This window comes from Protopterus annectens, chromosome 3.part1 (genome assembly GCF_019279795.1).
Source record: "Protopterus annectens isolate FY-2018-M chromosome 3.part1, PAN1.0, whole genome shotgun sequence".
Lineage (NCBI taxonomy): Eukaryota > Metazoa > Chordata > Ceratodontiformes > Protopteridae > Protopterus > Protopterus annectens.
In genome coordinates, this window is record NC_056732.1 from 1,715,653,355 (window position 1) to 1,715,675,279 (window position 21,925).

The window sequence follows — 21,925 nt, forward strand, 5'->3', positions numbered from 1 at the left end:
ACATTCCTCATGAATATAGTATGAACAATACTTTAACCCCAACTGAAGGCTGAAGACTGCATAAATAAATACCTCATGCAAATACATTAATTATATAATTCTTTAAGAATCTTTAAAAATGTAGAAATACCTTAGCACTAAGTTACTTTAAACTTAAATGGCTAACTTTTGTCATATCTCCAACACCTAAAATGTTCAAACATCAAAATGAATGATCAATAAAGTAAAATATTCTCATCATTTAGCAATATATTAAAATATCATGTTATAATATAAAACTTTCTTCTTAGTTTAGCATTAACGCGTTATGTTTCCAAGCCCCCCCTTTAACTAAGATACATTTAAAGCCTGTGAATTCTTGTACTTATTCAGATAAAGCCTGTGTAAGATGTGCCTGTTCCTACCTACGATACATTGCCTGTATAGCGACTGTTTTTTATACAACACTCTGCTCTTCTAGTGGAATGTGGTTCCTGCCTTAAGCTTAGTTATTTAGCTAGCATAGCATAGTGACTGTTACTATTTTACTGCATTCTCGTTTTTCTAGGAAACGCTGTGCTTTACTAGGAAACACTGTGCTTTACTAAATTGTCTGATTCCTATTTCAGCAAAGACATATGAACATAGCGCAATTTATCTTGTGCCCTATAGCTTCTTGATTATAGTAACTGTTAGCGTGTTTCACTTTCATTATTTTGGTGCCTATTGATGCTAGGTGCACTTTACACTACCCTGTTTTTTTAGAATCTTTCACCTTAGCATACATGTTCATTGGTTTAGAGTGAATGTTATTAGTTCGTTTTGCTAGCGTTCAGTACGCTAACCTGTTTTGCAATTTTTTAACCTTTGCATTCAGGCTTATTGAGTTAGAGGGATTGTTATATGTTTGTTTGCTAGGCGCTCTGTACGCTTACGTGTTTCCTATTCTTTAACCTCAGCATACATGTTATTAAGTTAGAGTGAACGTTATCTGTTTGTTTTTATGGGCGCTACTAAATGCTTTACTACCTGTTATAACTGTTATTTGTAGTAATGTTAAGACCTCTAGATTTTGCTGCTTTATTATGATCTATGACTCTGGCTTGCTATTGTGGATTTTTCTGATCCTCTCATTGTGCTTATTTCTACTCTCCTACTACTTCTTTCTTCTCTTCCTTCTTTTCTAACCTACTTTGTATTACTATTTACTCCTAACCCTGCTTTTCCCTTGTTTTTTTTAGCCCTGAAACGATACGCTACACATTGGATTGCCCTTCCCTGGCATACTCTTAAAGGTCTCGTGCATCCTCAAATTAGACCTTTCAAGCAAGCCCATCCCTGAAGTGCTCATAAAAGCTATTTTAGTGCTTGTATACAGAGTTGCCTCTCAGTACTTGTTGATGTATGTCCTTTCTGATACTTTTTTTAAATTATATAATTAGCTAAAGTGAGCAGCACGCTCGTGGAACCTCCCTAGGTCTTCGTTGCCTCTCTAGTCTATCACTACTGTATTAGGTAGTTTTCTGCCCCTACTCTATAATTATTGACTTTTTCCTCCTTGCCAAGGTAGACTAGTATTAACTGTAGCTACTATTCTTACTCACATTAACATTTCCTCCCTTACTTTTTTCCCTCAAATTACCTTTGCTGAAGCATTTCTTTCTTCCTACCTTACTACTGTTATAGGAATTGTTTGTAACCTAAAGGAGGGCTGGTTCTGGAATTACACTCCCTAATTTTGCTCTCCTTAGCTAACTACCTTTTTGCTTATAACCTGCACTATTTTTAGTAGCTACTCTAGTATTTTCCTCCAAACAATACAATACTATTACCTGGCCATGTTACAGCTCTCATGCTGGGCTGATTGATTACGCACTCTCCTCTAGTTGTTTCTGCCCCGCTTCGCTCCCCTCCCTACCACCTTATCCCACCCACCCCACATGGTCCTACTCTTATACCTCACAAACCACACCTCCTCCCTTATTACACCTATCCCAGCTAACCATCCTCTTGTAAAAGTCCTCCCCTTTGATTACCTCACTATCCTTAACACCCTCTTTTTGCTTCCTTGTCTACACACTACGCCTTAACTTTCTCCTTCAACTCTCACCTTCTCTCACTCCTTTATACTACTAGTTACCTTCTGTATTTTTATACCTTCCTGCTTTAAACGCTCCTTTCCATCCCCTCAATATGTCATTCAAATCTAATACAAATCTATCCAAGATCCCTCATGCCAAATCTACCCTTGCTAAGTCATTACTCATACTCACTCTTTCTTTACTTCTCTCTCTACCCCATCTCCTCACATCCTATGAACAAAACCTTAATTTTGACATTAATTATTGTTTCAAACAAACAGCCTCAGATCTTTCCTCCCATAAACTAACTCATTTAAATATTACATCTACCTCTTCCTACCTCCTTGCTAGATATCATCGACTTACCCACATTAAATGTAATCACCTTGTGCTAAGACGACGAAGATACCTTTCTTGCTTCTCTACTAATTCATTCTTACCATTTATCCTCTCAACCCTAAAGGATGGTGATATACATCCCAACCCAGGGCCCTTAAATACCTCTCTTGAAACCAGTCCCATTCTTTTAAGCTCCACTTTGCCATCACCAATCTCTAACTCTACTTCTTTACTTATAGGACATCTTAATATCCGAAGTATCAACAACAAGGTTAGCCACCTTCATTCTCTTATTGACTATCATTCCTTTGATATTCTATGTCTAACAGAAACCTGGTTAAAGCCCTGTACTAAAGAAAGCGAAGTCCTTCCTCCAGGCTATAATATCCTTAGACTTGACCGTAATTCCCGTAATGGTGGGGGTGTAGCTCTACTATTTAAAACGGTACTTCAAGTATCCTTAGTACCTTATGTTTCACACGATGCCACCAAGGCTGAACTCCTTATTTCTAAACTACAACTAAACCCTAATAAATCAATCTATATCATTTGTATTTATCGACCTCCTGGAAACAACTCTACTATTATAGAAAATATCCTTAACTGGGTATCTTCCACATACCCACAAGAAACTATCATCCTGTGTGACCTTAATCTTGACTGGTCCTCTGTTAACTCAGATAACCCTGCTACTCATATAAATCTCCATGGCTTTACTCAGACAATAAACACTACAACCAGGATTAATAAACCTAATAATAAAGAAAGTATATTGGACTGGATTCTTGTTAATAAACCTCAACAAACATATCAGACTGGTACCCTACCTGATGACATTAGTGATCATACCTTAACCTACATCATAAGACATAAGAATAGTACTTCTAATACTACAATCTTTAGAATCTCAAGAAGTCAGAAACATTTTAGCCCTCTCCTATTTCAAACTGAATTGAATGCCTGTAACTGGCATCCTCTAAAATCTCTCCCACTTGAAGATGCTGTTAAATACTTCAATGACAAATTTCTTACAATCCTTGACAATCATGCTCCAAAACGAACCATCAGAGTAAAAACTAAACCTGCCCCCTGGCTAACTAAGGAAATTAAACAAAAAGTGTTGCTTAGAAATAAATCCTGGATAAAATGGAGAACTAGTAAATCTCCCTTAGATCATCAAACCTTTAAATACATGAGAAACAGTACCAAAAAAGTCATACTTTCAGATAAAAAACTACTATAGTAATCTTCAGAAAATAAATCATAACAATCCACAGAAATTCTGGACTTATTTAAACAAACTTCTGCACCCTGGACAGACTACAACTCCCCCCCCCCTTAGGGTCAGACAAAAACACAGCCCATGAAACTGCCAATACCTTTAATTCCTTCTTTATTGACACTATTAACTCTCTGGCCTCTCACCTCTCCATTGACTATTCTAGTATCCTGGATCTCTCATCTCTTAATTGTCCTATGTTTAAACTACAACCTATCCCTACCACCCTTATACAAAAATGCATCCAAAAACTTAAACCTTGCACTCCCTCTGCTGATCAACTACCATCCGAATTTCTTCAAAAAGCAGCAAATGAAATAGCCTATCCTATATCTATCCTTATTAACAGAACCATTAGTGAAGAAACCATCCCTGATATCTGGAAAATCTCTTATGTTATCCCATTACACAAGGGAGGCAGCTCGACTGAATACAATAATTATAGGCCCATTGCACTCTTGTCACCACTTGCAAAAATCATGGAGAAATGTGTACATTATCAGTTAATGAACCATCTAACTAAACATAATATACTAACTAATTGCCAGCATGGCTTTAGACCATCTCATAGTACTACCACCGCTCTCCTTTCCTTCACTGACTTCATCAATAAAAACCGTAATAACAATATTTTATCATCAGCTCTATTTTTAGATCTCTCCAAAGCCTTTGATATGGTCAATCACTCCCTGCTCATACAAATTCTGAAATCTCTTTCTCTAGAATCCAAGTGTATTCACTGATTTACTTCCTACCTCAATAACAGGAAACAGGCAGTCCTCTGGGACAACAAACTCTCTTCTCTCTTACCAATCTCTCTTGGTGTCCCCCAAGGCTCTATTCTTGGTCCGCTTCTATTCTCCCTTTTCATAAATGACCTTCAGGTAGCTATACCTCAGGCAACATGCATACAATATGCTGATGATTCCACACTTATTTGCTCTGCTAAAACAATCTCTGAACTACAAACTACTACACAAAATGTATTTAACAATGTAGAGTCTTGGTTCTTAAAACGCTGCCTACTTTTAAATGCTAAAAAAACCAAACTCCTCCTATTTAAGCCAACTACTAGGTCCCCCCCTTTAGAATTTTCTATTTCCTCCAGTAATGGCACCCTTATAACACCTGATTCTACTACCAAGCTGCTAGGTGTCACAATAGATAACTGCCTCACCTTTGATTATCACATTAATAGTACTATTAAAACTGTAAACAGAAAGCTGGGCGCCTTATACAGAATCAAAACGTTTCTAACTCCTACAGCCAAAGCTACACTTGCCCACTCTCATCTGGCCTCCACCCTTCTCTATGCATCGCCTATTTACACTAACCTAAAGAAAACTAACCTATCTAAACTGTCCAAAACTTATAACAACATAGCCAGATTTGTTACCGGAAACAAATTTAGGACTCATCACTGTCTAAACCTACAACAACTTCACTGGCTTGAACTAGAAAACTCATTGCTTCTTTCCCAACTTACATTTGTCCACAGGTTTTTCTACCATCCCAATAATACTCCTATACTATCCAACCTCTTTACTCCATATAGCAACCTCAATTCACTTCACTCCTCAAATAAACTTCTTGTAACCTTAACTAAAACTAATAACTGTGCTGGTGCTGCCCTTTTCTCTAACTCCATTGGTAAGTACTGGAATCATCTCCCTTCTGAACTAACTTCCATTCCATCCTTGGCTCTCTTTAAGCAAAAACTCAAAATATACCTTAAAAAACATTGTCTATGCTCCTGCTTTAACCCTGATTAAACTTTCTCTACCACCTCTCATTCTACTCCCTCTCTCTGCTAGCCTAGCACCTCTCTACAAAGGCTGTCCTGCCTTCTCCACTCTTTTCTAGTAATTACTGGAATTTTAAGTTTGAATTATCTTTTCTTTATTTGACTGCTCTAAAATGTTTATATTCAACTTTTGATCGTGTATACATTATGTAGTTAGACTCGTAGAGTGTAGTTATGTAAACTAATTTATCTCTTGATATTACTTCTTTTGTATTATATTACTATTTGTCTCTATATGGAGCTTTTCTCCCCGGGCCTCTGCTGAAAATGGAAATATATCCAGTCAGACTAGCCCGGTTAACAAATGTAAAATAAATGTAAAATAAATAAAAATAAATAAAATATTATGCTACCATCTAGTGGCTAGAAATGAAACTGCAATTTCAAAACATCATTAAAGGGGAATTATCCAGTGTATGAGCCATTACACCAACACAGAAAATAATTTTTAATTAAATATCCCACCAGTCCCATAGTGAAGTGCATCACAAACAATCTTATTGTTAATACTTGTACACTGATACTGTAATATACTCAGTTTGTATCAATATTATTGTAATACCACAAACCAAAATAGATTATAACCTAGCTGATCTAAGTTTTAAAACAGGGACCAAGGCGACATTCTCATTCAAGCCTGGAGATCTATTAGCTTCCAGAACCAGTTGCCAGTAGATCTCTCTTTATTCAATTTTAGTCTTCCAAGGTCCTCCCCACAGGTCCAGTGGAATCTCTTCTAATATGAACAAAGTATAGACATCCTGTTTACAGCTTATGGTATGTTTATAAAGGGCGTTCATCCTATCCTCTTTTCTGATGTCATACAGGTCCTTATAAATCCTCTTTTTGACTGTGAGCTCAGTTTTCCCTATGTCAGAAACCTCACATTTTGCAGAGAGCTACATATATTAACTCATTTGCTATTACAATTATTAAAACTCTTAGCTTGTATATATTTGTCCCTACCTGCAATGTATTCATTAATATTGTAGGGACACTGGGCACACGACCCACATTTATATATCCCCATTCTTTCTCTACTTGGAATTTTACTTTTGCATTTGTCTACCTCCAAAAGATCTTTAATATTATGCCCTTTCCTGAATACAAATGTAATAGGGTTTGTAAAAATCACCTCTAGGTCAGAAAAACTAGCAAACATCTCCCAGTGTTTCATAATTACATTTTTAATAAGGTTTGTATCAATTATAGTTAGTCACAAAGACACCCTTATGAGCTGTGTTATTTCCTTCCTCTAATCCTTGTTCCATATTTTTATTTCCCCATTAATTTGGTGCAGTGATTTAAAAGTAACATCTGCTTGTCCTAAGATTGGGGTGTACCAATTGTTCTTTCCTTCCTTAACTTCACTTATGACTTCTTCCAACATCCGAATAGGATATTTCCTTTCTAAAAACATATACTTCAATTTCTCACATTCATCAAATAAATCTTGCTCTTCCGATGTCATGCTTGAATTTCTAATGAACTGACCCTTAGCAATACTCCTTTTTTGTTTGCAGGGGTGGGCACTGGAGTAGTATAAATATGAGTTTGAGAAAGTATCCCTTCAGTATACTGTTGATGTAAAAATATGTTTATCCTTCACTTTATGAATTGTGACATCTAAGTAGTTTACTTAATTCTCAGTTGTTTTATATGCAAATTAAAAAAAATCAGTGGTAGAACCTATATAGTCAGTACATGTTTTTAGCTTAACTTCCACACTGGTTCAGAAAATGGATATATCATCTAGGTAGCATTTATAAAACTTCCAAAGTTGTGCTTAGTGGGAATTAAAAATAAATGTGAAGCACTATAGTCACATAAATGGGCCACAACAGGCCCCATTCCTACCCCTTTTCCTGTTTGTAGAACTCTCCTTCAAAATGGATAAAATTGTTTTTCAGTTCTATTTGCATATATTCTATCAATATTCTAAACTCATTAAAATTAAATCCATCTTTTTCTACAAGAGCTTCTTCAAACCATTCTTACCCTATATTATGAGGTATGACTGAAAAAGGAACCACTATATATATTTTGACAATCTTAAAATCTTTATCATATAATTCATGCTATATCCTCTTCAGTAAATCCCATGAGTCTTTTAAAATCCCAGTTTCATCCATCCATATTTTAAGTTTACAATCTATATATTTCACTACTGAATGTGTTTTGGACCCATTAGTAGCTAACATTGGCCTACATGGGGAGTACAAAACTTTTTATGGACCTTTGTGGTCCTAAATATGGATGGTATAACTATTTTTTCTGTCCATAACAAACTGTATGTACTAATGTCAATCATCTCTTCTATTATTAAATCTCTTAACATAAAGTCTATTTTAGAATACCCTACATTTATTTAATTTTTTGAAACTTGAGAGTATTTATTCTCATTACTTAATATGCTCATCATTTTACCTACATAACACATGCTCTTCATTATGACTATCCCTCCTCCCTTGTCGAGTCTCATAACCCTCAGAGTTTTGTTTATACTTAATTCATCCAATGACATTCTTTCCTCAAAAGGGAGGTTAGGGTGAACATTTTTGTTATTGTGAATTACTTTTCTAAGCTCTTTTTCTACCACTATTTTGAAATTCTTGAATTGTGGGTGCACTGGTGGGTTAAATGTACTTTTATTTTTAAGGTATGACTCGGTTTGTTCCCCCTAGATCCTTCTGGAAACATCAACTCTAGATTCTTTTTCTTGGTAAATAATTTAAGGTCAATTAAAATTTTATTTTTGTCACTTTTTCTACCAGAGATAAATTTGAAACCTTTCATAAATAAGTTAAATAGGTTTTATTAACCTTGAGGCCACTATAATTAAATATATTAAAATTCTTATAAAAAACATGAAACCTTCTTGTTGAATCTGATCATCCTCTGGATTTCAACTGTTGCCTATTAGATCATATCCATAATTGAGATGCCTTCTGAGTTATTATCTCCCCTCTATTTGTGCCCTTCCCCTGTTGTAATTGTAATATGTTGCATTTTTGTTTTTCAGCCTTTCCAACCTCCTCTTGGGTGGAAATTCTAAAGGGTCATTTATATCAACATTTTCATATCTATCATCCTGTCTCCTATGTAGTTAGTATGATTCCCATCTAAAATTCCCACTATGTTCATGGTTTACCTGTACGTGTGTATTTCTGTTGTTCAAATGATCCTTAAAATGTCTTTCCCCAGGATTCAATAAAGTCTATAGAGCCTACATGGAATGTATCTGTGTAAATGGCCACAGTTCCCCCTCAGCAGCATGCCATACATATTAATTTTGGTGCACAAATAAGGGAGGTCACAACAGCACAGATACTGAATCTGTATAAGACTGATGGCACAACCATATACCTTTCAGCCCATTAACCTTGACCAAAAGGTTACAAGACATTTTATTTCACTAAAATTGGATTTTTATTTATGTATTTATTTATTTCTACATTTATGTACTGGTTTGCATGGTATGACGAGCTGGTTAACAATGCTTAGCTTTGGGCACATCTACATCAGACATCCGCTAGACATCTAAAAATAGAAACCGGATGCATTCAGTTTTAATTTTTTTTTTCATGTGCTTGTTTACACAATGTGACTCATTATTTAGCTATGCTTAGCACTGTACACTTGTGCATTAGACATCCGTTAGACATCTAAAAATAGAAACTGGATGCATTCGATTTTAATTTTTTTTTTTAACTTTATGTGCTTGTTTGTGCGATGTGTTGTGTTATTTTACTAAGTGTAGTGCAGTGTACTTAAGGATTAGACATCCACTAGACAGCTACAAATATAAAACAGGTGTATTCAATTGTTGGGTGGGAGGCTGGCATAATGGTTAAGGTATTTACTTTACAGACACAAGGTGCAGGTTTTGATTTTCACATGCGGTAACTGGCTAGGCTGAAAATGTCCCAAAAGGACAGTTAGCATAGTATTAATCTATGAATCTAAATATGTTGTAGTTCTGCAATGTGCATGCCTGCACAGTGAATTTGCTCTACTCTGACAAGCACCTTCACAGTATATCTGAAGATATACAAGTTTTTTTCACGATGCTATTGGGTAGATAGGTTGAGTCATGACCTACAGTGTAGTAGATCCCAAGTTCAAGTCCTGGGCAGTGATACCTTTTTTACATATACTGCTGTGACACTGTGTCAGGTGACTAAATCATTGGTTGACTTTAAATTAAATAATTGTTACATTTAGAAAAGCTGTGCAATGCTAAGTAGTGCTTAAACATGGTTAACAGTATTTTCCAGTGTGTACATTGCTAAGCTTTGCTTAAACATGGTTTATGTGAAATTGCGTGATGCTAAGCGATGCGGTGTGTTTTTGAAAGTTACAGTATGACATGCAAGGGTAGGAATTCAACCTATTTAAAGGCTAATATGTGGGAATTTCACATTATTCCTTGGAGCCTGACCTTGACTGTGAGTATGGCTGCTGTTGTGGGGGAAGGTGTATGCTTTAAGGTACAAAGGTGGGGTGTGTAGGAGTCCAGGGTTTTGATTGGACTCCTGGTACAACACCATGGAGCCTGGTTGTTGCAAGATGACTACCAGGGCTCAGAGTGTAAATCTGGGGCCTGGGATAGTTTGGCCAGGGACCTAACCAGTGTAACTGGTATCCCCTGCACTCATAAGCAATGCCGTCACCACTATGATGACCTGTATTGTAGGAAGAGGAGAACCTTGGACCTCTGGATCCAAGAGGTAAGGGATGGTCACATCCCACAGATATGTAAGTATGTTTCCCAGTAATTTATAAATATACAAGCTGAATCTGTGCAAAACTAGTGTACATATTGGTTTTCTTCTCTTATCACAGCTGCGGAAGAGAGGGCTTGCAATGTCCAGTCCCATGCAAGGTGTTTGGCCAGGATGAGGCAAGCATGTCGTATGTAAGAAAATCAATAAAGTAATAATGTAATGCATAACTTAATAATAAAATAAAGTAAATACAGATATTGCAGTCTTAACAGTAATGTATGAAATACCTGGGACATCATACATTTTTATTAATCCATCAGTGCATATCTGAACTGGTAAATAAGTTGTAGGAAGTAAGTATGAGTACTGTGCACCATAGCTTCCAACAATCAGTTAATGTTGTGGTCTACCCAGATTAAGAGTCAGTGTGGTCTGCTAATTGTTTGAAATATGCTGTAGATTGCACTCAATAAATGAATAGGGTAATCGTGTAAGTTGACAGATGTCCTAGACAGCTATCCATATATGTAAATGCCAGATATGAAGCAACATTAATTAATATAGTCTAAAAGGAGATGGTGCTCTAATTTTTTCAAATAAAATGTTCAGGAGTCCTGTAGTCACTGCTTTTGGATTCTAATACAATACCAGCCAACTGATAAATATACACTAGTCAATAATGTCTCACCTCAAGTCATAAATAAATGAGTCGATGTTGTGTTTTGGTTATTTTGTCTGACAAATGCTGTAGGTTGCAGTGAATAAATGAATAGGGTAAATGTGTAAGTTAACAGAACTCCTATTCTGATATGCATGTGTGTAAATCAAAATTTGAAACAACCCAAATCAATAAAGTATAGAAGGAGAAGTTGCTCTGATAATTTAATGTTTTCAAATAAAATGTTCAGTATTCCTGTAGTTACTACTTGTGGTTTCCAATCCAACACCAGCCATCTTACATATGTGCAATAGGCAATACTGTTTTAGTACGTCAGAAATAAATTATGTACAATACCCAGATTAAGAGTCTATGTTGTGTTCTGCTCATTTTGTCTGATATATGCTGTATGTTGCATTAAATAAAGGAATAGGCTAAATGTGTAAAGTAATGGACCTCCTACACAGCTATGCATGTGTGTAAATGTAAGATTTGACACAACATGAATCAATAAAGGTTTAAAAGGAGATTTTGGTATGATAATTTATTTTTTAAAATAAAACATTCATTATTCCTGTAGTCACTGTTAGTGGGTTCTAATCCCACACCAGCCAACTCAAAAACATCCACCTGTCAAGCATAATCAGTGTACACAAACGTACATCTCAAATGTCATGATTTTTGCAGACTATGCTAAATATTGCCCCATATGTCTTGTCCTTTGATTTGCTCATATATGACATCACTTGAAATGCAAGTTAATGGCTAATCTGTTATTAGAACACCTTGCTACCATTGCAGGAGCACGCTATGTAAGAATGTTCCCTGTCATTGTGCCTTTTTATCACCATTATATATGACTTGACCCATAATTTCCCATACTAAGAAGTTGAGAGGTATGTACAAGGAAGATCACATATAATATAAGCAGTCAGTTTTCTTACAAGTGAAATCTAACATGTCTAGAAGTGTGCAGTTGTAGTCTATAGTTATATTATCTGTGAAGTTACTAATGTTCTACGTTTTTTCTCTCAACCCACCCCTTCTCTTCTTTTATTTATTAATTATATTTATTATCATTTGATATTATCATATTATTTGTTATTACCTCTTATGTTGGCCTAATGTAGTATAACATAATATTGCTTTGCTGTTAAAGCACTTTCATTTACATTATTTATTGTTGTGTTCCTCAGTATATTATTTTCAAATTGTTTCCAGTACTCATTATTGTTTTCTGTTATGTTATTAATTACATTTGCTTTGGTTATGCTTCTTTTCCTTTATGTTTATGTTTCATTTACCACAGTGCAGGCCATTTACTGGTGATCCCCCTACCTTGGCTCCCCTGGCTGAGGCACCGGGGCCCAGCATGTCTGGGCCACAGCCTGGTGGTGCCCCCCTCAGCTGCCACTGCACTACCTTCCACCCCACAGGCTGGGGATGGCTTCCTCTTTGGGAGTGGAGGTGGAGGGGGTGCTTTCATCACCCAAGACCAACTGCCATGCATGGTGTGTAGCCTTGTGATCCAATCTGTTGGTGCATGCCTACTTCGGATGGAGAGCATGCTGTTCATCCTGGTGGGGCAGTCTCCCTCCAGATTCTGGTGTCAACCACTGCCTCCACAGGAGCAGTGAAGGAACAGTGCTGACAGTCCTATGTGTGAGGACTTGAGTCACACTGCTACTGTGTCTGACATCTATGGGACTAGAATTCCACAACACCATCCCCAACCAACATGTTCACCAGCTTTTGCATCACACACCAACCCTGTCAGCTGTCTTTTCTGTCTTGTCTGTCTGCAAAAGTTTCCTCACCTTCCCAACTTACCTTCCCACAGATACCTATGTCCCTTCCCCAACATTTCACTCTCTCCTTAAATAAAGAAAAGGCACCTGTCCCCCCAAAAAAATATTGTCCCATACATAGCCCTCCATTTCACACACATGTCCATTGGCTACACTTAACTTGGTCAAACTGGCTTGACAATGCACTTATGTTTTTGTCACCCCTCTCTCTGGGGGTGGCAGTCAAAACTCAGCTAAATAACTGTTAAAGTGCATAGTTGTTGCTGCTGAAGAACTGGATAGCTATAGCTCTTTCCTACACCCTTCCTGCACATACCTATCTGCCTTTCACTATGCTTTTCTCACTGCTTGCACCCCATTTCACCACTGTCCTATCTCCCCAATTTTTCTTTTTTAAAGAATTTTTGCATGACTATGCTACGTGCAGCATTGCTAAGCTATGCTAAATGGCAGTATATTGATATGTGTATTTGAAGCATAATAATCACATTCAAGAAGTACACCTGCACCTTATTTCAAACCCAGTACCATTGCAGTTGAAGAATAGTGCATCAACCCACCAGGCCACACAGTCAGTCCATTAGGGCTCTTGTTTTAACAAAACATAGCGATTATCATGTTCTCATCATAAAGTGTGTTTAAACAATGCTCACATCATGCCACATTGAGCAAATCTGCAAAAAAAAATGGAAAACAGGAGTTTAACTGGGACTCTGCTAGAGAAATTCATCACTATAAAGCCATGCACATAATAATGGATGTACGTGAGGTATGTAACAGCAGGTAAGTGTGCAATTATGTCTACAACATGTAAGACTACACCTGCTACAGCACTGATTCAGTAGCTCAAGCTGTTAAGTGCTTTGAAAACATTAATTTTTGGTCCACATGGTCTTGGGTTCAAATACAGCTATGTTTAGCAATTAAAGTACATGTATGTGTATATCACCATTATACATTCTGATATGTATGACTGTCTCATTACCCGTTTATCCACCCAAAGCAGTACACATGGAATGTCTGCTTCTAAATAATGGAAGTCAAAGGCCTACGGATAGGACCACATTTAAACTATTCCTATTACAACACTAGAAAGTCCATACAATGTCAGGTCATGCATTAGTTTGAATTCACAGAAGATTTTGAATTATGCAATTCAAGTGAGGCCCAGTAATATCAGACTGCAGCCCACAATGATTTGTTATTGATATTATAGACAACCACAGCTGCACAAGTAACATACACATATGGAGGTTGTGCTAGAAGCAAGGGTTGCCAGCACACATGTTCCAGATGACTACCATGACCTAACACATGACTTGACAGTTATCCAGCTGGTCGATGAAATGGTTAATATACCCCCTACCTTGTTCTAGGACACGCCAAGGATGTCACCTTTTACTCTGTTAATGACACCTTTGGCTAACATACTTACCTTAAATGCATACCTTAATTTCCCATGGGATGGGTTCCCTCAATCAGGCTCTGGCTGTACACCAAGGCTGCTACACATCCCACAGTTACTCTTAAGTGTTGTTGTTCTGCACATTCTGCAGCCTGTCTGACTATGCCTATTGCCTGCAGCAGCAGCTTCAGCCTGTAGCCCACACATCTGTATGTGAAAGCTAGCTGCTACAAACATTTTCTTTGTGCTGATGCAGTATCTTTACCTCAGTAATTTTCACCCCAACATATGACAAAGGGTATGGAATCTACATTGAGGCCTTATATCTTGTTGAGTAGTTGCATGAGATTCCCTGATTATACTGCAAATCAGCCGTGTATGCTGCATATAGCATTCCTGAGCCACAGACTGGTTCAGAGCCAATCACCTGCTAATGAGAACCATCTTAAAAAGCAAACTTCTAACTAGGGGAACAATTGTGTATGACAGCTAGTTTATATGGTTAACTTATTGACACAGTACTTATATAGCTGTATCTTTCAACAGAGGAATATTGTACTCCATCAGATATGTAACCATTTTGTTTCCAACATGATACTTATGTTTAAATATGCTTAGGGGGAATGGGGATTAGTAAGCCTTTCCTGAAACTGTACTGATGACATGCCATTGATCTCCAGCTGTGTTACACCTACAGAGGATGTAGAGTACAGCAAAGGTATAATGCTGTGTGTTAACTAGGTACACAGGTCTCCTGGATACTTCCTTTGTTAGCAGTTGTAATAGCACTCTGCTAATTGGTTGGCACTGTTGTGTGTACATATGTTATGGGGGGGTACCTGCTGTGGGTCACCAGAATTGCACATACGAGCAGGTGTGACAGCATGCCATGGATATGATTTACTCGGCATGCAGACATGCAGCAGACGTGGCCAGAGATCGTCAGGTCACTGGTGGTGAGCCTGCAGTAGAACAACCTCTGTCACCCACAGAAGAATTCCTGGTGACCTTTGCAACACAGGACAGCTGCCAGGCATCAATCACCTAATGTGTCTTGTATGTGAGTGCCACCACTTCCACTCAAGAGGAACATCCAGATATACTTAGTTGGATCCGTATTGGAATACTGCTGTATTCAGTGTGTCAGGGTGTGCATAGTTTTATGTGGGTGTCAGGTGTTTTACGGGGGGAAGGAGGTTAGCTGCAGTTTTAATATCATGTATAGATTGTGACCCACATACCTGTTAACATAGCAGCTACTGTAAATGTGAGATATTTGGATGTATTACCCCTGTTATACTGTGACATGCAGTGCTGTTGCCATTACCTCTCCTTCAAATTTTTTCAGGACCATCAGGAATAGGAAGAGTCCATACTCCTACTGCTGGTAAGCACAAAACTGTTTGGTCAGAGATGTAGATTTACTTCAATATATTCACTAAAGTGTCATCCCAGGCTCACTGGCTGGATTGATGTACTCTCTGCATGATTGTCAACTGTACAGATATTTTCTGATTGAACACAGTTTAGACTCATACCTATGCCTTGTAGGTGTGACCACAGTGATTAATTTGACAGTTTTGTCAGGACATTACATTATTTATACCACAGTCAAGGTGTAGGTGTGTAAATTGTCAGCTAACATGGATCACAGCCACTGTGGAGCTTGCTTGAACAACCTTGGACATCCGTGTCACCTGACACTGAGCATTACATTGTAATGCAGCAGCTCTGCTCCTAATCACCATGAGGTCAGTACTCTAGTCAAATCCTATGAGCCTTGGAACACAAGGCATTATACAAAAAAAACTCAAATGATTGCTCTGGTTGCTAATCAGGACATCTACTTGGAAAAGTGTACATCAAGCCTACAGAGCCTTGCATAATGTGGGATAAGTGTGTGGATCAATAATTAGGCTGTGGCCTGCTTTTCATCATGAGCTTGGTACTAACGTTTTGCTTCTGGTGATAGAAAAGGTATAGGAGCTTCGTATCACAGGAGAGAGTGGCTGTAGTGTGACCAGCAGCAGTAGTAGTAGTTAGGCACCAGCAATTCAGGAGACTCCCCCCTTTTAGCATTTTTCACAAGGTAATTGTTTTATTTCAGTACACACTGCTTGATTAGTGTCTAACTGCAGAATAACTGTGTAAATACTCCATCCTTACCTTCACAGGGTATACATATTACTTTCCCCTCCAGTGTTTGCCTGTTCTCTCTACAGACTCAGACACCAGCATGACAATTTTCTTAGAAACTCTGATGGAATTAACTGCAATACTGAGGTGCACACAGGACAACTAGTTTGCAGTGACAAGCACTGTCCCCAGAAGTCTCAGTAGTCTGATATTTAAAGCCATGAAAAGAATTATCATGGATATGATCAATAAAAATCTAGTACACCTACAGACACTGGACCAAACCCAGTTTGGTTTTGTCAAGGCAGATCATGCCTACCACAACTGGTGGATCTCACTGAATGGTAAACAACGCAATGGATGATCGGAAATGAATCATTCCACCTACCATGGCCAAACAAGGCATTTGACACTATTAGGCCCTTAGGCATTGTTGACAAATTCTAGAGGTTATTTACAAACTAGTATGTCAGCCGGTGAAAAGCCTAGTGGCTGACAGACATTATCTGGGATGATAGCAATGGGGAGTCCACCACTACAATGAGGCCAGCTACCAATTGACTTCCCTCACAAATCATTCCTGGGACTACTCTTTCTAGGCATTTCCTTTTCTGCAGTCATGGTCACTGTGAGTGGCCCCTGACTGACTACATTTGCAGATGATTGCAAATTAGGAGTTGCCATTGAATCCCTAACTGACTCAACAGTTACCCAGGATGAAATTAGAACCAAAGAAAAACACTGAATACACACAGCAGGTTATTTTAATATGGACAAAAGTAAGCACTTTCACGACCAGATGTCACTTCATCAGACTACATTTGTAAAAAACACATTAACCTATTTAAATGATATGTCACTGAAACAGACCACTCATATGCCTATCAATCACAAACCCCTGATTAAAACATTAATTGACACAAGAATTTAAAAACATATTGCCTATTAAAAATATGTCTAAAAAATACATGCATATATATGTGACAAAAGAAACTAACAATCTGTAACAGATATAAAACTGCTAGTGCTTAAGGTTCCTGGATTCCAAAGCAGGTTTGAGAGAAACTGCTATTCAAACCCTGAGGTTTATCCACCTGAAAAGACAGGCTCCATCTTTGCTCAATCCCCTCAGTCTTATTATATAGAGCCCCTTCTCTCATACTCATCTTAACAATCTATAGCACCAAAACCCTAAATACACGGCCAATGCCTTCCTTCCTGACACGCAGTGCTAGCGCATTACTTTCTTTATCATTCCTTACGTCCCTTAAATGTTCTAAACTTCCTTCTTTAAGTGACCGGTTGGTCTGCCAATATAAAAGGAACAGCATAATATACAATAACAAAAGTAGATCACATTTTTAGTTGTACAGTCTGCATAAAAGCCACATTCAATCCTAAACCCTAAGCTGGGGTGTACAAACAGTGCCCCTTTATGGATATATGCACATGCCATACATCTTCTTCAGGCACATGTGCCTAATTTATCAGATCTAGTAGATCTAAAAATGTCATGAGATTTATAACAAAGATGGCCTTTTAATGATCTATTATTACGAAAAGTAAAACTGGGTGTATCACCTTTCACTCCTTCTAACTCACCAACTGTCGACAGAATGTCCCAGTTGTTCTTACTTACATCCCAGACTATATTTATGTTACCAGTGAAGGTAAGGGGCATTCTCACTGCATTGACAGTATTATTGCTACTTGAAGGAGCCACTGCTCCTATGTCGCCCCTTGTCTCATGACACCTATCTCTGTTAACATAATGTGATGCACACCTACCTTGTCTCTCACTCCATGCATTCTGTATTTCATTTTCAATGTCACTTACTCTATAGCCTCTTTCAAGAAACTCACATTTAAGTGTGTCTAAGGCAAGCCTCAGTTGGTCATCATCATTATGCAACCGCATAATGTGATATATCTGCCCCTTCAACACATTACGTTTGGTGTGTCTAGGGTGCATGCTTTTATTATGTAATAAATTGCTCTTCCTTACCGGCTTCCTATATAACAAAGTAGAGACAGAATGCATGTGATCTCTATTCACCTTAACATCCAAAAATTAAATTTCGTTCAAAGAATATTTAGAGGTAAACCTAAGAAAATCACTGGCCCGATTAATATAGCTTAAAAATTCTGTCAGATGATCTTTAGTGTCACACCACAGCAAAAAAACATTGTCCACAAAACACTTGTATCATACTATAGAAGCACTGAAAACATTATTGGAAAGAATGATGGTGGTTTCCCATTGTACAAGCGAAAGGTTGGCGTAGCTGTTGACACAAGCCATGCCCATGGCCATGCCAACCTTCTGCAGATAATATTCGTTCCCAAAAATAAATACATTATTTTCAAGTATGATCTCCAATAAAGCACACATAAGTCTAACCTTCTCTGGATTCATACCCTTATGTAATAACTCATTAACGTTACCTATGCCCCAATCATTGGGAATAACTGTGAACAATGACTCTATGTCCAGAGTCACAAAAAAACACTCAGTCTCAATGAATTCTAGATGGTCACTCAACTCTCTCAGGAAACTTTTAGTGTTCTTCAGTATAGTTTTGCACTGAACAACATGTTTTGCATTGGTATTCAGGTAAAGCCCAGGGCTGGCGTAATCATTTGACAAACAGAGGATTGAATGTGTCTGCAGAGCTCAGAGGCTACTGTGAGGGGAGCCATTCCACATCCATTATCTATTAATGCTTCTGTTGATTATTTAAACATTTATCACACCAAAAGACCTGAGCTGCGACATTATCTGACATTAATGTGGATGTTACTCAGGATTTAGCTCTGCAAACCTTAGTACAGAATGCCAGCTCAAAATTTTCTATCCCCTGATCAAAGGATTCTTATGGAGTTTATGCCATCATATGTTTCTGATGGTTACACCTTTTTTGTTGGAATTTTGGGAAACTCTCAATTGTAATGCATCGTTTGCCATAGTTACTATATGAGGGCATGTACAATTCACTGCTAGTGAATCTGGCTTTCTGGGATTTCCTCACTATCTTTTCTGTTTGCCTTTGGTAATATTCACGAAACCAACCAAAAAGTGACTTCTTGGAACTTCTCTTGTAAATCATACCATATACTTCTTCTTCGGCTTTTCGGTTAGGGAGGTCACCACAACAGATTACCTGTCTGCTCATGATTGGCAGTGGAGTTTTCTGATTGTCTGAATTTGCCAGCCCAAGCGCTCATATGTGCATATATGTTGGTGTGAGACACTATATCAAAGTACAGTGTCCTGATACTCTCCAGATCGATATCGGGATGTTGAAAACACCAATATCAGCACATTCTGCACATACTGGGGATTATCCCTGAGCAGACTAAACCAACAGCAAGTGTTTTTGCAGGAATGCAAGCCTGCTACACCCCCATGTGGGGGGCTGTACCCCCACACCCCTGCTAATTATATATATATTAACTCCAGGATTGCACAATCTCCAGGTAAAGGAAATATTCTCATACTCTGGGATAGTTGACCTTGCACACCTGTTGACTCTGTTGTCACTCTACATGGTGTTGGAGCATTTCCTGCTCACTCCACTGTTTGGCATCTCTCTCTCTCTCTCTCTCTATATATATATATATATATATATATATATATGTGTGTGTGTATAGATAGATATAGATATATTACTATATAGATTGAGAGACCAGTTTATCCATAGTTTAAAAACTTATTTGCAACCCTCAAACTAAATAAATATCAAACAACTATCTAGAGCCCTCCAAATACACCTACAAAAATATAGACACATTAGAACATATATCATGGATAACCTTATTCATCAAACAAGATATGATTATTATACAGGCATTAATATTGACTGTGCTAGACTATCCTCTTAGGAAGCACCAACCAAAGATTTACCACACATAAACCTTTTTGAATTCACACAAGTATTCTCTGAATCTTCTAGAATTTACAAACTCTAATAGAAATAGCATTCTAGACTGAATATTAACCCCTAACACCAGTCACAAAAATAGTATAGATATACTTTCAGACTGACTTAGTGACCATCTCCCGACTTATATAATTTGGGGACAAGCTAAAATACCAAAGGTAACAACATAAAATTAGACTAGATCTAAAAACTGAGGGAACAACTTTGAATCCACTTCTCTAACAATGTATCTAATCCCACTAAATTATCTACATCTAAATTAAGCAGTTAAATTTGTCAGCCAAACTTTCCTAGAAATCCTGAATAGAGTATGTCTCCTACACAAAAAGAAAAAGTGAAACTTTGCATGACCCCTAGCTAACTACATAAACCTAGCTAATAAAACAGCTAGAGGCAAAGCATGGAATAGCTGGAAAATACAGTAAATTGTGTCTAATTCAAAACTGTGTAGATCACTGAGAAATAGTAAAGAATATATTAAAAAGAAAATAAAACTGGCTGCTGATTACATTAGAAACAATATGTATAAACTACTTTGGAATACGGTTAATACTTTTAAACAAAAACTAAGCAAAGAATACACAGCTAACATACTACAGAGACCAGGTACAAAGTGTTCACAATGAATCATCCCACTTTCATTCCAGACTTAGGCCTCTGATATTAAATAAACAAAACATAAAACACTACACAACACTGAATTAAACTACTGAAAACTTACTCGTCGGTCTCTGGATCAAAATCAAAAGCAGCTTAGAAACAAAACAACTTCTGTCAGTCCTGACAATATCCCAGAATATTTAATGCATATGGACATCTACTGTATATTAATGAAAGTGTGGCACAGTTTGTCCGGAGTCAGGTTTGCTCTGGTCACATAGTTGCAACCTAATACATTTTGACCAGTAGCAATTATCTAATTTATTTGTTATTACGCCTGCTTTTTCATACTTATTTTCTGACTTATGATTTACTACAGCTTGATGAAACATTAAGATTTTTATTTTGGAACATCAATGTGAATCAGCTTAATTTATGAGTGAAACTTATTTTTGTCCCCAAACACATTCAGTGTTATATATAACTCCTTACTGTATACTATAGCCCTATCTCAGCTAATCATGCCATTTTAGGGTCTTAAAGGATTGCTCTAGTTTTATCATTTATGGCATGGAAACGTTTTCCTTTGTAACTCATTTAAAGAAATTTCACCCAGGTGATTTACTCTGTGCATTAATTTTGTTTATGAAACTTCACTGTCCTTTTGAACTTACAAAAATACTGTTTTGTGGAATTAAAACCTGGGCTACTAAAAAAATTATATACTCAGAAGAGGGATATTCTCTTATTGATAAATGCATTCGGTTGATCTGTAAGAGCCTATAAGAAGGGCACAATTATTTTCTTTCTCCTAGTCATCAAATGGCTCAAACCTTACAGGACTATAAGTCAGTAATGCCTCTGTATAAATTAAAACTTAAGACCTACTCATTCATACTAAGGACTCATAAAGCATTAGTGCATCAATGTAAAAGTATAGCTCATTTAATTTTTATCAGAGGGATAAGAAATAAAACAATTGCAAATTCAATCAACACTAGAGTACAAGACACCCTTACTCACTTGAGAAATCAGTCTGAAATTTTTAATCAAATAAAGGAAACAGTACAGGATCAAAACAATTTACTGGACTTCATATATACAACTATTCAAAATGAAATGTCCTAAATTATGTCAAAGATTTAATAAAACTTCTAAGGAATCGAGT